This window comes from Scatophagus argus, chromosome 10 (genome assembly GCF_020382885.2).
Source record: "Scatophagus argus isolate fScaArg1 chromosome 10, fScaArg1.pri, whole genome shotgun sequence".
Classification (NCBI taxonomy): Eukaryota; Metazoa; Chordata; class Actinopteri; family Scatophagidae; genus Scatophagus; species Scatophagus argus.
In genome coordinates this window covers 8,536,141-8,550,141 of record NC_058502.1, presented here as the reverse complement: position 1 = coordinate 8,550,141, position 14,001 = coordinate 8,536,141, and the positions used below count along the sequence as shown (strand labels likewise).

Here is a 14,001-nt window from a genome sequence, read left to right as displayed (position 1 = left end):
CTTGTAATTGCCTTTTGTAGGATTAAATCTGTACCAGTAAAGCAAATTTTTAAACAACTCTTCAAAACAAGTAAGAGGTGAATTTAAGATACCAATGTCTTTATTACATACCTGATCGTATACATACATTTCACATGATAATATGAATAATAAACTGAACCATTGCTTTGGCAGCAATTTAAGTGCATGCATCTAATTCAGGTTTTGAGTTTCAGATACAATCCTCGCAGCAGTGATTTAACGATTTTCCTCTTCCTCTTCCTCCTGCCATCCATTCCCTTTGCTGCAATTGCAAAACATATGCTTCAGTTGGTGTTCCCTGTTGGCTGGTGTAGGTCTTTGGAGTGTTTGGGTCCTTGCCCAGTAGTTACATTGTGCTGAAGACAAAATGACCACAGGGAAAGATGCACACAGGATGGGGCCAAGAGCCCCCAGGCCTGGGACCACACACACACACACACACACACAGGGTCCACCGTCCAGAAGCTATGGCAAGATACAGAATAGAAGATATGTACGTGATTCATCTATTGCTAACAATGATTGTCTTTGTGGGAAGCTTCTCTCAAAGGCTACAGTTCGCTGGAAGTTCTGGAAAAGTATGCAGAGACTGAAGTGACCGTGAATTAAAAAAGATGCTCTGCCATCTGTGCCATATTATATTGCCAGCACTACTGTATGAATGAATGGAGCCGTAAAAAAAGGAGAATATAGATCGCATGTTTTAAGCATGACATCAAGGCACAGCTGTAGTTTCCGCTATCTGCGTCTGTAGTGTGAAGAGGAAGAATGAACTGAGTAAACATCTTGCTGAGCACTAAATCCATCTATCTATTCTTCTATCTACCTGTCCAGAATAATTAGAGCCAGGACCATGGCAGGATTTTAGACACACAGAGGACGGCTCTGAAGTCCCCCAAAACACATCCTTAACCCCTTCAGAAAATTTTAACTACACTCCCAAAAATGTTGGTCTTTTCATCTAAGTTTTACTTCCCTGAATGTTTAAACACTGTTGTAAAGTCTCCTTAACACTGCCAGGAAAAAAAAAAAGATTATTTGAGAAATGGAGTAAATCTGTCATTAATTCATCCAATTATTGGTTTAATTATTGCCATAAATGTAGATAAATTTAAATAAATTGAATCTAAAAATGTAAAATACATGCATAACTTTCAAAAGTAGCATCTCTCTCTCTCAGGAGATGGACAATGTAAGTTCAAGCATGAAGAGCCAAAGTGAAACCAGAACTTGCAGGTTCTGTTGCAGAGGAAAATGCCATGTGACTAAGTTGCGATGGGTTGCACCACACAAACTAACACTGGTTAGTTTTTACATCAAAAGCAGTCGTTACTAAATATTTTCACCCAGGTGTGTAAGCAGACCAAGTGACAAAACTAACATCAGTTTCCTAATATGAGCAGTTAAGATGTCAGGGTATAAGAGGTAGCTTATACTGACCAAAATACTATTTAATAAGTATAAATCAAATTCCACAAAAATAACACAATACACATCAAATTACAAAATGCTGTGCTGATATCGATACTGCCAAATAACCAGCAGGTGTCTTCTAGCTTAAATTAGCTAGTAATTTTCCCTTTTCTCTCATCTTTGAACACTGACTCTTAAACACGTTTCATCCCTGTATATTACAATAAAACAGTCTTATATAAATTTACAAAACATTAAGCATTGAACTCGCATAGCGGAACTGTCTCCCCCTTCAGGCAGTGAGAGTAATTACCCAAGCACTTTTGATGCGCTTATGACCACAAAACCAATCATTGCTTTTTGAAATACAGACTGAAATAAAGTCATTTGAAAAGAGCTTGAATGTAATTGACGTTATGAAAAGTTTTAAGTTTAATGTAAAGACAAAATTAGGAAAGTATTGCTGTGAAGCTGGGGCGACCACTTTAGCGTTAGCTCACATAAGGTTGCACTGGATTACTTTTGACTGGTGGGCAATTCAGATGTTAATTTAGTATTTAATTTATGTACTAAAGTCTTAATTAGTTTTAAAGACATGATACGTGGAATATTTTTGCAGGACAAATCAGTAAATCAGAGAAATGAAGCATTAAGTTCTGACTGTTTTGCAGCTTTCTAAAGCGCAAATAAACACGCCCACGCTTCTGCACGACCCTCCACGTTTTGTGTGAATACAGTCAGTCAAGTTTCGCTGTTATTGGCTGGGAGCTTGGCGCCACACACACACACACACACATCCATGCCCAGAAACGTCCAGACACAGCACAGTAGGCTTCTAAGAAAACAAGGAAGTACAGGCAGAGGACAGGGTCTCTTCAGACATAGTCACCATCACACACTTCAACAGGGTCATCTGCATTGTTTTTCTTGTATTGCTGCATGTTATATTTTTAAGATATTCCTCCTTTTAATGGTGCAACTTAATTTAGTGAATCATTACAAGTTATTTTTAGGATTTAGGAATAGCTAATTAAAATGAGTATCTAAGACTCTGAGCACGTGAACCAAGAGCGGATGCGCGCCAGGTGAACAAACGTGGTGTAGCTAAGATGGCTGTGCTGATTAGCCGGTTACTTCACCTGGAGACGAAGGCTTCAGTAAACAACGCAGCGTGCGTTAAAGCTAGCAGCACAGCAGATGAGGAGGAGCTAAACTGTGCCAAAACACACAAACCTTTACGCAGTGTTGTGTTTTAACTGTGCAAAATAAAAAAAAAGAGTAATCCATTATGTTCCTTCAAACTTCAGATCTTTTTATTTTTAAAACTTTTTTTATTTTTAATAAAACAGTGTGTGTGTGTGTGTGTGTGTGTGTGTGCCTAAAAGGACAGACATCACAATCACAAATCGCTTTTCTCGAACATTCCCACTGTCCCATCTTCATCAGCCTCAAGAAGTGTCTCTCATCTGTGCTCTGTGAGTGTGTGTGTGTGTGAGTGTGTGTGAGGCAGAAGTGGGCGAAGGCTCCGCCTCATTCAAAAAGCGAGAGAAAAAAAGGAAAACCAAACTGATACACACCTCTCAATTCTGGCAGGAGGAAAAGAATAGGAGTGTTTATGAACCGTATAAGTAAACAGCAGGATAACCGGGCACGCCGAGAGCAGAGACTCCTTCCCCCCGTTAAAAACGACAGCAGACACCGTTTCCCAGCGCCGGAGATTGTCCCGTTGCGTTCAGGATTAAGTTTTTTTTATGTCATCTATAGGTGGATCATTATCTAAATCCGAGATAACAAGCGAATTTGAAAATGCGTAGCCTGCGATGCTATTTCTGGAGCCCCCAAAGCCGGCGTTTGAACTCTCAGTAAACATCCAGTCGAGGTAGGATTCAAGAATATTGTAAAGGTGGTGTAAAATATTTCAGTGTGTGCGTGTGTGTGTGTGTGTGCTCCACCGGGTATAGTTTTGAAAAGCTATACTCGCGTCGCTGTCCATGTGTCCCTGCGCCATCAGCAAGGAGGGACAAGGGAGGGTGGGAGTAGACATTAGCCGATACTCCACTTCATAGTGTGGGAATTGGCTTTATTAAGTTCCTAATGAGCTGGGCAGTTTAAGGTAATAGTGAACATAATAAAGGTCCCGGTAAAATGTGTTACGAGCGATATTGTGTAAATATGTACCGGCTCGTTTTATTGTCGAGATCACAAAGATCGTTGGCATATGCTGGATAGAGTTTGATCACAAGTTTTGTACAACTGGCGGTTTTTGTGCAGCATTTCTTCCCCAGCGTGTGTACAACCAAACACTTTCAGTTTGAACTAAAGTTGTCATCAGTAGCCTACCAATTAATGAGTGCTTAATTAATGACCCAATCAATCGTCCATATGAGCACCTGCACATTTTGAAACAGGAGTATAATCCTTCCATTTCACAGTTTTGACAAGCAGAGTGGGCATTGGTTCTCAAAAGGAAACTCTCTACTCTCCCTCCTCCTCTTCTTCTTCTTCTTTTTTTTTTTTTTTTTTTTTTTACTGCATTTGGAGGCTCCAGTGGAGGAAAGCTTCAAGTGGAGGAGGAGGAGGAGGAGAAGGAGGGCGGCTCCATTGTCTGGCCAGTGAAGGGGTGGGGATTGAGGCTGTATGCAGATGTGCTGCTGGCAACGGACATCTGCTCTACCCCCACGGGCATTGTCACAACAGGCAGGGGAACTTAGAGTGGAGCCTGACCGCGGAGAAAAGGCCTTTGTGAATGATATGCAGGCCGTGGCCCGCACCCTTTCCAGTTTTCTGTTTGCATTTGAAATGTTCTGAAAATATGTGATCATCTCAAGAAGTCTGCTTTGAGTCAAGAGATCGTGGAGTGTCTTCACCCTCAAAAACATATCAGTTGCTGCTGTTGCAACCGATACTGTACTTCTTAGTTTGTCATTGCTCACTGGGGTTTCTTTTTTCCCAGCCCCTCTGGTCCCACCTGAAGCACCACGCTCTCTGTTCGCCTCCCCTTCGTCCGCCGCCGTCGACTCCGCTGGGGGTTGAACTTCTTCTCACGTCTTTGTGGCCCGCGTGTGTTCAGATATGAAAGCTGGTTTCCCACAGGCGGCATCACAATGTACATGGCAGCTCCTATCAGGCCTTTTGATTCATCGCAGTGAAGTAAAATGCCAAGAAAATGCAAAACCAGTCCTTTAATATTTATGTCATGCATACGGTTTGCATGGCTATGGTAGCTATCAGTGTTGTAGTGTGTGTGTATGCGTGCGTGTGCATGTGTTTGTATTTGAAATCAGGAGTCTCATTTGCTTCCCTCAACAGATATTCCCTGGTGACTGGTGGAGTCAGTGTACTGTGATTACAAACATGATTTGTGCTTGTTCAGAGCACTGTTGTACATGGCTGATCTGCTGCACAACATGCTTACATAGGGACTCATTTGTGTGTTTCTGCTGTATTATAACGCGCTGGATGGCGGAGAGGCAAGCTGGGGAGCAGGATCGCCGATGCAGGAATCTGATGATGGTTTTTGAAAGCACAGGTGCTGTCACATTGCTCACCGCTCACTCATTTGTCATTTGGTTTTCTTTGGATGAAGAACGTATGTTATGTTATCTTGCATTGCTGCCATGTCCTTTGTTGTTGTTGTTGTTGCTTTATAAAGAGGAAGAGCTAAAAGCAGCAAAGAAAGAAAACACTCTGAATCATGCATTGATTGACTACCTGTTTTGAAGTCACAGAAGCAAAGTAATTACAATTGGTTAATCATATTTTCAGAGCCTAATACTCCATTTAACACAGTAATTTGGACGCTGCTGAAATAGCTCTTGTGAACTCTTCTGAGAATTCCCATAATGGCCCGGCCTCTAACGGCTTCTTAAAGTTCCCATAGGGGTTGGTTGGAGAGGATTTTACTGTCATGTGAATGTGCTATGCATTGTGGATGGAGGTAATGGGTGTGAAATTACACTGTACCATCTGCAAGAGGCTGAAAACACACAGCCTGATGTCACTCAGACGTACTGCTTGACAAAATCACAGAGAAAGGAAGTCTTTTGGGGTGTTTTGATGTGGCTACAAATCAGCTTTTACTGGGTCATTCTTAGTTTTTAGTTTAGTTTTTTTTTTTAAGACATTCATTTAGCCTGTTAAGCTTTGAAAGTTTCACAGCATGAAATATCATGCTTTCTTTCCAAAAGTCCTGTTGAATTTTCCCCACCACGCAGATGTGTAGACATATTAAAACTTAAGATCGCATTAAGGCTTTGATGTTGAAAACAATGTCTACCTTGTGAAGTAGTGCACTTCACAAATTGAGAGCTGTGCGCTTCAAAAGCAGTACACTGATGAGGGAACAGTTGTGCTTAAATTATTCTACAGGTGACTGTTGTTGTGCTGGCTGGTAATAATGTGGATTTTTTTCCCCCTCCAAGAACAGGCTTTATGAAATATTCTGTCTGTTTAGTGTAATTGGTGCACTCCTCAAATCTGAAGCACCTGTTTCTTGCTTGTTGTAACACGCTCTGTTGTGTCTCAGTTGCTTCTGAGACGGTCGTTATGGTTTGTGGTTTTGAAGGATAGTTTTGGGAGAGTGGATGTGGACTGCGCCAAACGGCAGCAGGTGTCTGATTCTCTTCACTGATAAGGCTTGTTTTCACAGAGTGCTTAAAAGATACAGGACACCCTGACACCCTCTGTGGCTGTGTGTGTGTGTGTGTGTGTGTGTGTGTTTGTGTGTGTGATAAGTGACATAATATACACAGTATGGAGCAACAGATACATCCTCGGTTGCTTGCAGTGAATTTGCAGCCAAAGTCAGTCTGCATTTTCACAATGGCGGCCTGCGAGCCTGTTTGTAGTCTTTCTCAATCTCAAAATAACGTATTTACTAGTAATAGTCATTGCCAGTTCAGCTGACATTAAAAAAAAAACCAAGCAAATTATCATCTAGCATTTTTTAATTGAGACAAACATAAAACTGCATAATCATATTCACGCATTGGTGCTTGCTGCTTAAATATAACATCCAAAGTAATTAAATGAGTAAGTTACACTGTTGTTGGAGTTAGATTTTCATTACCGTGTGTACTGTGTGTCCTCACTGCTGCCTCATTTCCCTGTCAATTGTGTACCTGTGTGTGTGTGTGTGTGTGTGTGTGTGTGTGTGTGTTTGTGTTTGAAAGAGGTTAAGGGCTCGGTGTCTCATCAGTAGCCTTCAGGTTATGTAGAAAACGAAGATGAGCTTTGATCACTGAAGATTTTTCTCTTTCAGTTAAAACCTTTTTTGTAACATGTCATTAAAGGACACAAATAATGATTTTCTTTTCTTTTCAGATTTCTGACTTTGTTTTTCTTGGTTAATCAGTTAGTCTTTTGGCAGAAAATAATGAAAAATGCCCAACAGTTCAAAACCTAAAGACAGATGTTTTCAAACACATCCAACGGGATAAAGCAGAGAATATTTTGAAACCAGTGAATGCTTCACTTGTTTTTGTTGAATAATTAATCCGTCCATCCAATGGACATGTCAACCATATAATGTCACTGTTCAGATATAAAAAGAAAAAGTACAGGACAAGTTACTACTACTACTACTACTACTAATAATAATAATAATGATAGAATACATTTTTTAATCTAAGACTGAGTTATTTATCAGTGGTATTACTAACACCTGTTGTAAAGTGGCTGTGAACAAAGACAATTATCTAAATGACTATGGCCTAAAGTATAGTGAGTGTGTATATGGTATGTTGTGGATGCATAAATGAGAATTTCTTTAAATTATTAACTCGTTATATGACTGGAGGAAAGTGCCTTAGCAGCGGTGGGGGAACAGTGGAAGATGTTTACTGTTCCCTGTATTTACGACCATGGGAGTTTGCTCCCACCACTTGGCTGTCTAATAGCCTCCCACCTGGCGTAAACCATCACACTTGGAGTCCATGCTCCTCCTTAATGACTGGCCATTTTCGTCCAAACAAGTCCTAATTGCTCTCAACTGCATGCATGGACATTATGCCAGAGATGGAGTGAGGACAGGAGGACGAGGATGGATGAAGGGGTGCAGTTTGAAGATCTAAAAGAGATGTAATACACTGTCTTTCTAACATAGAAAAGTGTGTGTTTGCCAGCAGAAAAAAAAGGAATTGATCCCCTCCTTCTCAACTCCCCTCCTTCTTTTGGCATAGCCAGAGCTGCCATTAACTTTCATGCAAACCTCAGAGGATTAGGAATGAATAGTGGCACCGTCTTCCAACGATGTGTGCATGTACATGTGTGCTTGCATTTGTGTCTGCGTGTCACTTTTGCAGGAACTAGCAGAGACAAAGCACCATCTGCACGCAGCAGGCTGTCCTGACTGCCTGCTCCTCTCACTGGGGCAGAGAAGAGGCTTTCTGTGAGCATTGTTACGAAACCGAGTCTGTTGCTGCTGCTGCTGCTGCTGCTGCTGCTGCTACGCTGCTTGTTAATGCTGACAGCTAATAATGTCCTCCTGGATGACTGTGCCTTGCTGGAGCCAGAGAGAAGAGACAGAGACTAATGAAGAGAGGCAGGAAGTGAAGGAGAGAGAGAAAGACTGAAAAAGATTACAGGGAAAGTACCAGTGAGGCGTGCAGCTCCCTCTGTTCAAGCCGGCAAATTTACCTGAGCAGGATTACACACACATATACATAGACCGAAAGTACAGGCATTGGTATTGTGTTTTATTTCCTCTCTCTCTCTTTTTTGTTCCTTCCTTCTTGCTTTCTCTCTCCTGTCTCTGTGTCTCAGGAGGGAGATGGCAGGAGGAGGAGGAGGAGGAGGAGGAGGTGGAAGAGGGGGAAAGGTTTCATTGTGTCTCGGCAGAGCCTCTATTCCAGTCCAGCTGACATAGTCTTGTGTCAGGAGGATCCATCCTGCTGATGTTAGGCAAGCTGTAAACTGAAAGAGATGTCTAAAATGCTGAAGTGTGCTCTGGCCAGTAGAGAGATGGCTCTGTTTGTTTGCCATTCTGCTGAGCACCACTTTGCAGACAGAAAACTTTTCTGACCAAATTTGCTGACAGAGAGAAAGAGGGGGGGAAGAGTTGAAGTTGGGGTTTTGGGAGTCACTTGTGGGCACACAGAGTCTTTCCTATTGTGGGTCTGTGACACTGACATTTGGAAATGGTGAAGGGGAGAAAAGAGATTTAAAAAAAAAAAAAAACCCCAGCTTACTTTTTCCAGCTGTCTTTTGCCATACAGACTGTTTTGCCACTGCTCACAATTCTCAGAGACAGCAGTCATTGAGCCTTCCAACCACATGAATATTCACGATAAGTCCGCTCTTCTTCTCTGCCCTCTGAGCTGTATTTTTTTTTTCCCCCACCCAGAGACCTGTCGTGTTGTGTTTGATTGGCCCTGACATTTGAAAAGGTCCTTGAATAAAGAAAAAAAAAAGTTGTTTATGACAACTAGAGAACTCTCCTTGCAGCAGAGTAAAAATGGCATTTTGAAGGGACCACAGCTCCTGCATATTTAAATGCTAATGGATCTGTGAATGTGCAGGCTAATAGGATGTTTCAATCTGGAGTAGAGCAGTATGTACACTTTGAGTATGCGGGCACACTGCCTGAGTGCTACTTCTAATGGCTGTGGAAGTTGCATCAGCTCATTTTATTAACTGATTATATGGAGTCTGAATTTTTTTTCATAAATGATCACTTTCATTTTTTATGGCAGCATTGAGATTATCTCAACACAGGCACAAAGAATAGTCAGAAGAAAAACCCTCAGGGAAATCTGTTTTTGAAATTCTGGCATCTGTGGTGTATTATCGCAATGCTTATGGTGCAGATAAAGTTTAACAGCTTGTTTTACAAGCTCGCTGATGCTGTGTGGCAGAGTAAGGCTGCTAGTCTAAGATGGGGCCCCTGGGGTTCTGACTGGGCAGCCCTGTAGTGAGGCGGCAGGTCCTTGGTTTATTATGAGCTGTTTTGTTAGCAGTAGCCAGCCACATGTGCCATGGATCTCCTTGGACTTTGACCTGCTTGAGGAGTGTTTGGTCTCATAGTCCTGCTGGCTTTCATTGTGTGGACACAGAGCAATTGTTGATGTCATTGGATGAGAATTTGTATTGAATTTGAGCCTGTTATCATATGTTTTACTTAAAACACAGGCTAGATGTTCTCATTTGTGTATAATGACTAACACAGTCATTGTTGTTATTTTGTTGCTATGTCAGCTCTGCTCACACCAGAAAGTGGTACAGCAAAATTCATGCTCATGTTGTTGGGGAAATATTTGGGTCAAAAAGCCTGGTGACATAGTGACAACTTGGAGGGCTAATTCATAAACAGTTATGGCTGATGAACTAACAACTAGCATGCTAGTAGCACTCAGTCATAATGGGTCCCCAGCTTCTCTTTATTTTCCTCTGGGCTGTTTTCTTATTCTTGGCATATTGTTCTGCATAATTTCATTCAATAAAGAGAGTTATTTAAAGGGAATCAAGGCTTTTTGAGCTATCAAGCTCACCAACTGTCAGGAGTAGTTTGTACCACGACGGAGGAGGGTGAATAAAACACAGCTAATAAGCTAAATAGCTTTGTTCAATTTAGACTTCAGCTTTTTGTTCCCACAAAGGTCAGTGCTGTCAAGATGACTTGCTATTGTGAATTTGCATGTCAAAGTTTACCCAAAGTTGAAACTGACATAAAAATAGCTGTGCATTTACTTCACGCTCCCTGCGGGCGAGTCCACTGATTGCGGCATTTATATCTGAGTAAATTGATTTCGCCGTTAAATTTTGCTGTGTTTAACGCTGATTTTTCCAGGCCCTAAGGCCAGTAAGATCATTTTTAATGGCGTAAGTTTATCTTTGCAGTCCAGGTTAAATCTGTCTGCTTGCCACGCTTTCATGCATCTAACAGCTTTTTTGCTTGCATAAATGCTGGCAGGAGTCCAAACATGGAAATCTGGCAGATGTCCATGAAACCATTTGACTCCTAAACCACACTGTTAAGCGAGAGCCTGCCTTCCCATTGATTTGAATGAGCAGTGGACGTCAGCATGGCTGCCGCTGCAGAGCATCAGCGCTCGTACACACTCACACATTCTTGCCACAAAAGCAGTTGTCTACTTGTTGCTGTACAGGACTGAACAGGGTGAGCTGTCGTCCTGCTTCTCATCACTCATCTGTGGTGAAAAGTGGAGTATTGTCTACTTATTGCTAGCAGTTCTGGAAGTGTTGACAAAGTGAGTGGCAGAGCTGAGCAATGGAGTCTTATCACCTCCGCTATCTCCATTATGAATATGGATATCACCAATGTTTGGTGAGCCCGAGGCTAATTCTTTGATTCTCGGCTGCTGAGAAGCTCAGTGGGATGGTTGGCTTTTTAACTCGTCAGCTTGTTCGCATAAAGACATGTTTGATTTTCACCCATATGGGGATGTTTGATTCCTGATCCCGAACAAAAAGGATTTACTGTGGGTTAATGTTTCACTGAGCCAGAGAGAAGCCACAGACTCTCAGTCCCTCCTACTCAGTCCTCAGTGAATACTCCCATCGGGACTTTGTGTCAGGTTAGAAAGAGGTGTCCCTGGGGTTTTCAGACAGCTTTAGCAAATACTATATTATATGTGTGCGCTGAAATATGTTTATTCTTTATTCTGCATATTTGAAATATCAAGCAGATGTAACTCTCAGTAATGTAAAACATTTACTGAACACGATTTGGTGCACAGTGCTCTTTTGACCTAAGGTGAACATTTTTCCAATAATGAAGTTTTGTGCCATCAGCAGGTAGGGGAGTGCATTAGTATGATAGCAGAGCCATAGTTCATTGGTCTGGTCAGGGATTTTGCTGATGCACGAGGTCTAAATGTTTTACCTACAGCCATGATGAAGTTTGTTTTTTTTAAAAAAAAAAAAGCAGCAAAATTTGAATATGAACAAAGTGAGAAGTCCTATTATCTCTTTCAGACATGCTGTCAGTGCACCACTGACAGCATATTTTGTTGTTAAGAACTGACGTACTAAGGGAATGCCTGATGAATTTCACAAACTGTTCTTCTGTAAATATTCCACATTTTCATCATTTTTTTTAAAAATTCTTATGGGATTGTTTTTTTCGTTTGATCTTATGGCATGTCTAGAATGTGCCATGAGAAAAGTGGTTTTCATTGCACTGCAAGCAGCAAGGTTAAATGATGATAGACGCGAACAGAGGTTATATGTTTTCCTGGTCTTTTTAGCCTCAGGGGAAGTCTGAACTACTGAAATATTTCAAATGACTCAAAGAACATTGCTTTTTTGTTCCACTTTTCACCCATCTGTCCATGTCTTTTCTCCCTTGGTTAAACCTCATCCCTGACCTTTCTCTTCTCTCCTTTTTTTCCCTGCTGCTAAGCTCTTTTTCCCTTATTTTCCTTTGAATATCAGTTGTCCCTCCTAATCCATCTGTGACCTTATCTTGTCTCTTTATTTCCCTTCAGTTTCATCTCTGTGCGCTCTTGCTCACAGGTGGCTGAGGGCTGTGCTGGCTCCTCTGTGCTGCCTGTCTGTGTTTCTTGTTCTTGTTTGGTATCTATTGAATACCAGCTGCCGTTCTTAGTCATGAAAGCAAACCTAATTCACATACGTATATGTACATAAAGGCAGGAAAACACACACACACAAATACCTGCACACATAGGCAGAAACACACACAATGATGAATTGGTTTTATGATAAGCAAGCTTTTAATTCGACAAGAAGGCTGAAAAGAGACTACCACAAGCATGGTACTCATCAGAAGAGTCGAGAGACAAAACCTGCTGTCATTGAACAGGGGTATTTTCAGGTTGCACTGACACAGAATATTCTTGGTTTTTAATGCTGATTTTAAAAAGCCTTGTAAATGAAGAGTGCTTTGTATGAAGTTTTGCTGCTGCGCACCTTTACAACTACAGTCGCTTTTTCATGTCTTGTTCCCTGTCCTCAAGCCTTTCATCCTGGGTGGAGTTTTTCAGGAGCCCCCCACCCCCACTCGCTGGCCCCCTCCTTGGAGAATAGATTCAGCCAGACGCCCACCTTGGCCCCAGTTCCCGTCCGACACGTCTGTGTTTTTTGGTGTCCGTCTGTACGTGTGCGTCTGTGTGTGTGGGCAGCAGCGTTCAGCAGTGTTCTCACAGCCCGGGCTGAGACTGACAGATGGAATCATTTCACACGCAGACAGAAAGGCGGGATACAGGAAACCGGGGTGTGTTTAATAGTCCTAGTCCTGCTGGGGTTGGTATTAATCTAGGTCAGTGGCGTTCTGCTAACGGGGAGTCAACCTCTGGGGCAAGCCTGGCCTTTCCTTAACCCCAGTTACTCAACTAATTTACAGTCTGCTTACCTCACATGCAGTTTTCTGTTAAAGAACCTGATGTTTACGCTGTGTGGTGTTGGGCAGATTACCACTTTACCTGGTTCAGCTGGTCTTTTGCAGTCGGAGCACAGTGCCCCACCTCCCAGAAGCCCAGATGGCTCGCACCACTGAGACCCCTGGACCTTGATAACACACTCCAAGATATTTCCAAAGGTTTCATTTTGATCTTATAATCGCCATATGTGTAACAAACGTCTGCCAGTAGACAGATGAATTTGAGTTTGTGCTCGCTGAGCTGAGCTAACCTGACCTGCACAGTTTAGCAAATGCTTTAGTTAACCACAGAAACACACTAAGGCTGGGTGTCAAGCCTCAAAATCATGAGCATTTGAAAGCTGTCAAATAATTAAATGTCTTGATCAAAAATCCCAAACTGTATTTTAGTGAAACAAAGTTCTTGCTTGGCTGCTTGTGCTAAGACAAACAATGAAAGTTTGCAGTGAGAAGTTTGGCATGTTTTGTTAAATGACAATAAAAAGATTTATTGCGTTCCTTTAACTGAGCTATTGACAAAAATACAACATTCCACTGGTATCAGTACCAAAGCTGTGTTTGTACTGGCAGCACCACAATTAAAAATTTTGAAATGTTACCAAGACTCCTCCAGGTTCAGTTTATTCCACATATGTCAAGAGTGTGACTTCCAAACAAACAATTTTAGAGTGAGCAGATTAATGGTTTTGATTCATAGGTTGTCTAACAGTTCATTCAGGCCTGAACCAGTACATGTGCTGTTACTCCTCTACCTAAAACAAACAAATAATAATAGTAATGGTTATAATAATATGCGCAGTGTTTGCAAACATAATACATGTTTCAGTTTTTCTGTACGTTCACATGTTTGACATGAAATCTCCCATTACTGATAGCATAGAAGACGTTGACCTTCTTTATAAGGTGAAAAACAAATTAATAATCCATTGTTAAATTAAACAAATAAAACCTAGCAAATCCATCAACTATAAAAAATCTGTTGTGAAAATTTATTAGATTTTTTTTTTTTATTATTTTGAAATAAGTTTACACGACAAAGATCAGATTTGACTCAACAGTACTTTGATAAATTAGGAGTACTTCATATGAACAAGGGTTCAAGAAGCTCTCTTGTAATGAGGATCACATTTTTGTATCATGGTTTTCCTCCTCTAGAAATGGGAAATTGTGAATCAAAGCTCATTCAAAACATGAGCGTTTGCACTCACACC

At 41.4% G+C, this 14,001-nt stretch overlaps 1 protein-coding gene across 3 annotated transcripts in view; it reads left to right on the top strand.

The window, feature by feature from the left end:
- The first annotated feature begins 2,908 nt into the window (after window positions 1-2,908).
- Window positions 2,909-14,001, top strand: part of LOC124066135 (C-terminal-binding protein 2-like) — a 61,100-nt gene continuing 50,007 nt past the window's right edge. The window contains exons 1-2 of one of the 3 annotated variants that reach the window (XM_046402278.1): window positions 2,909-3,313; window positions 8,197-8,334. The gene's annotated coding sequence lies outside the window, so the exon portion shown is untranslated. The remainder of the gene's footprint in view (window positions 3,314-8,196; window positions 8,335-14,001) is intronic. The other 2 variants (XM_046402277.1, XM_046402280.1) reach the window with 2 other exon arrangements.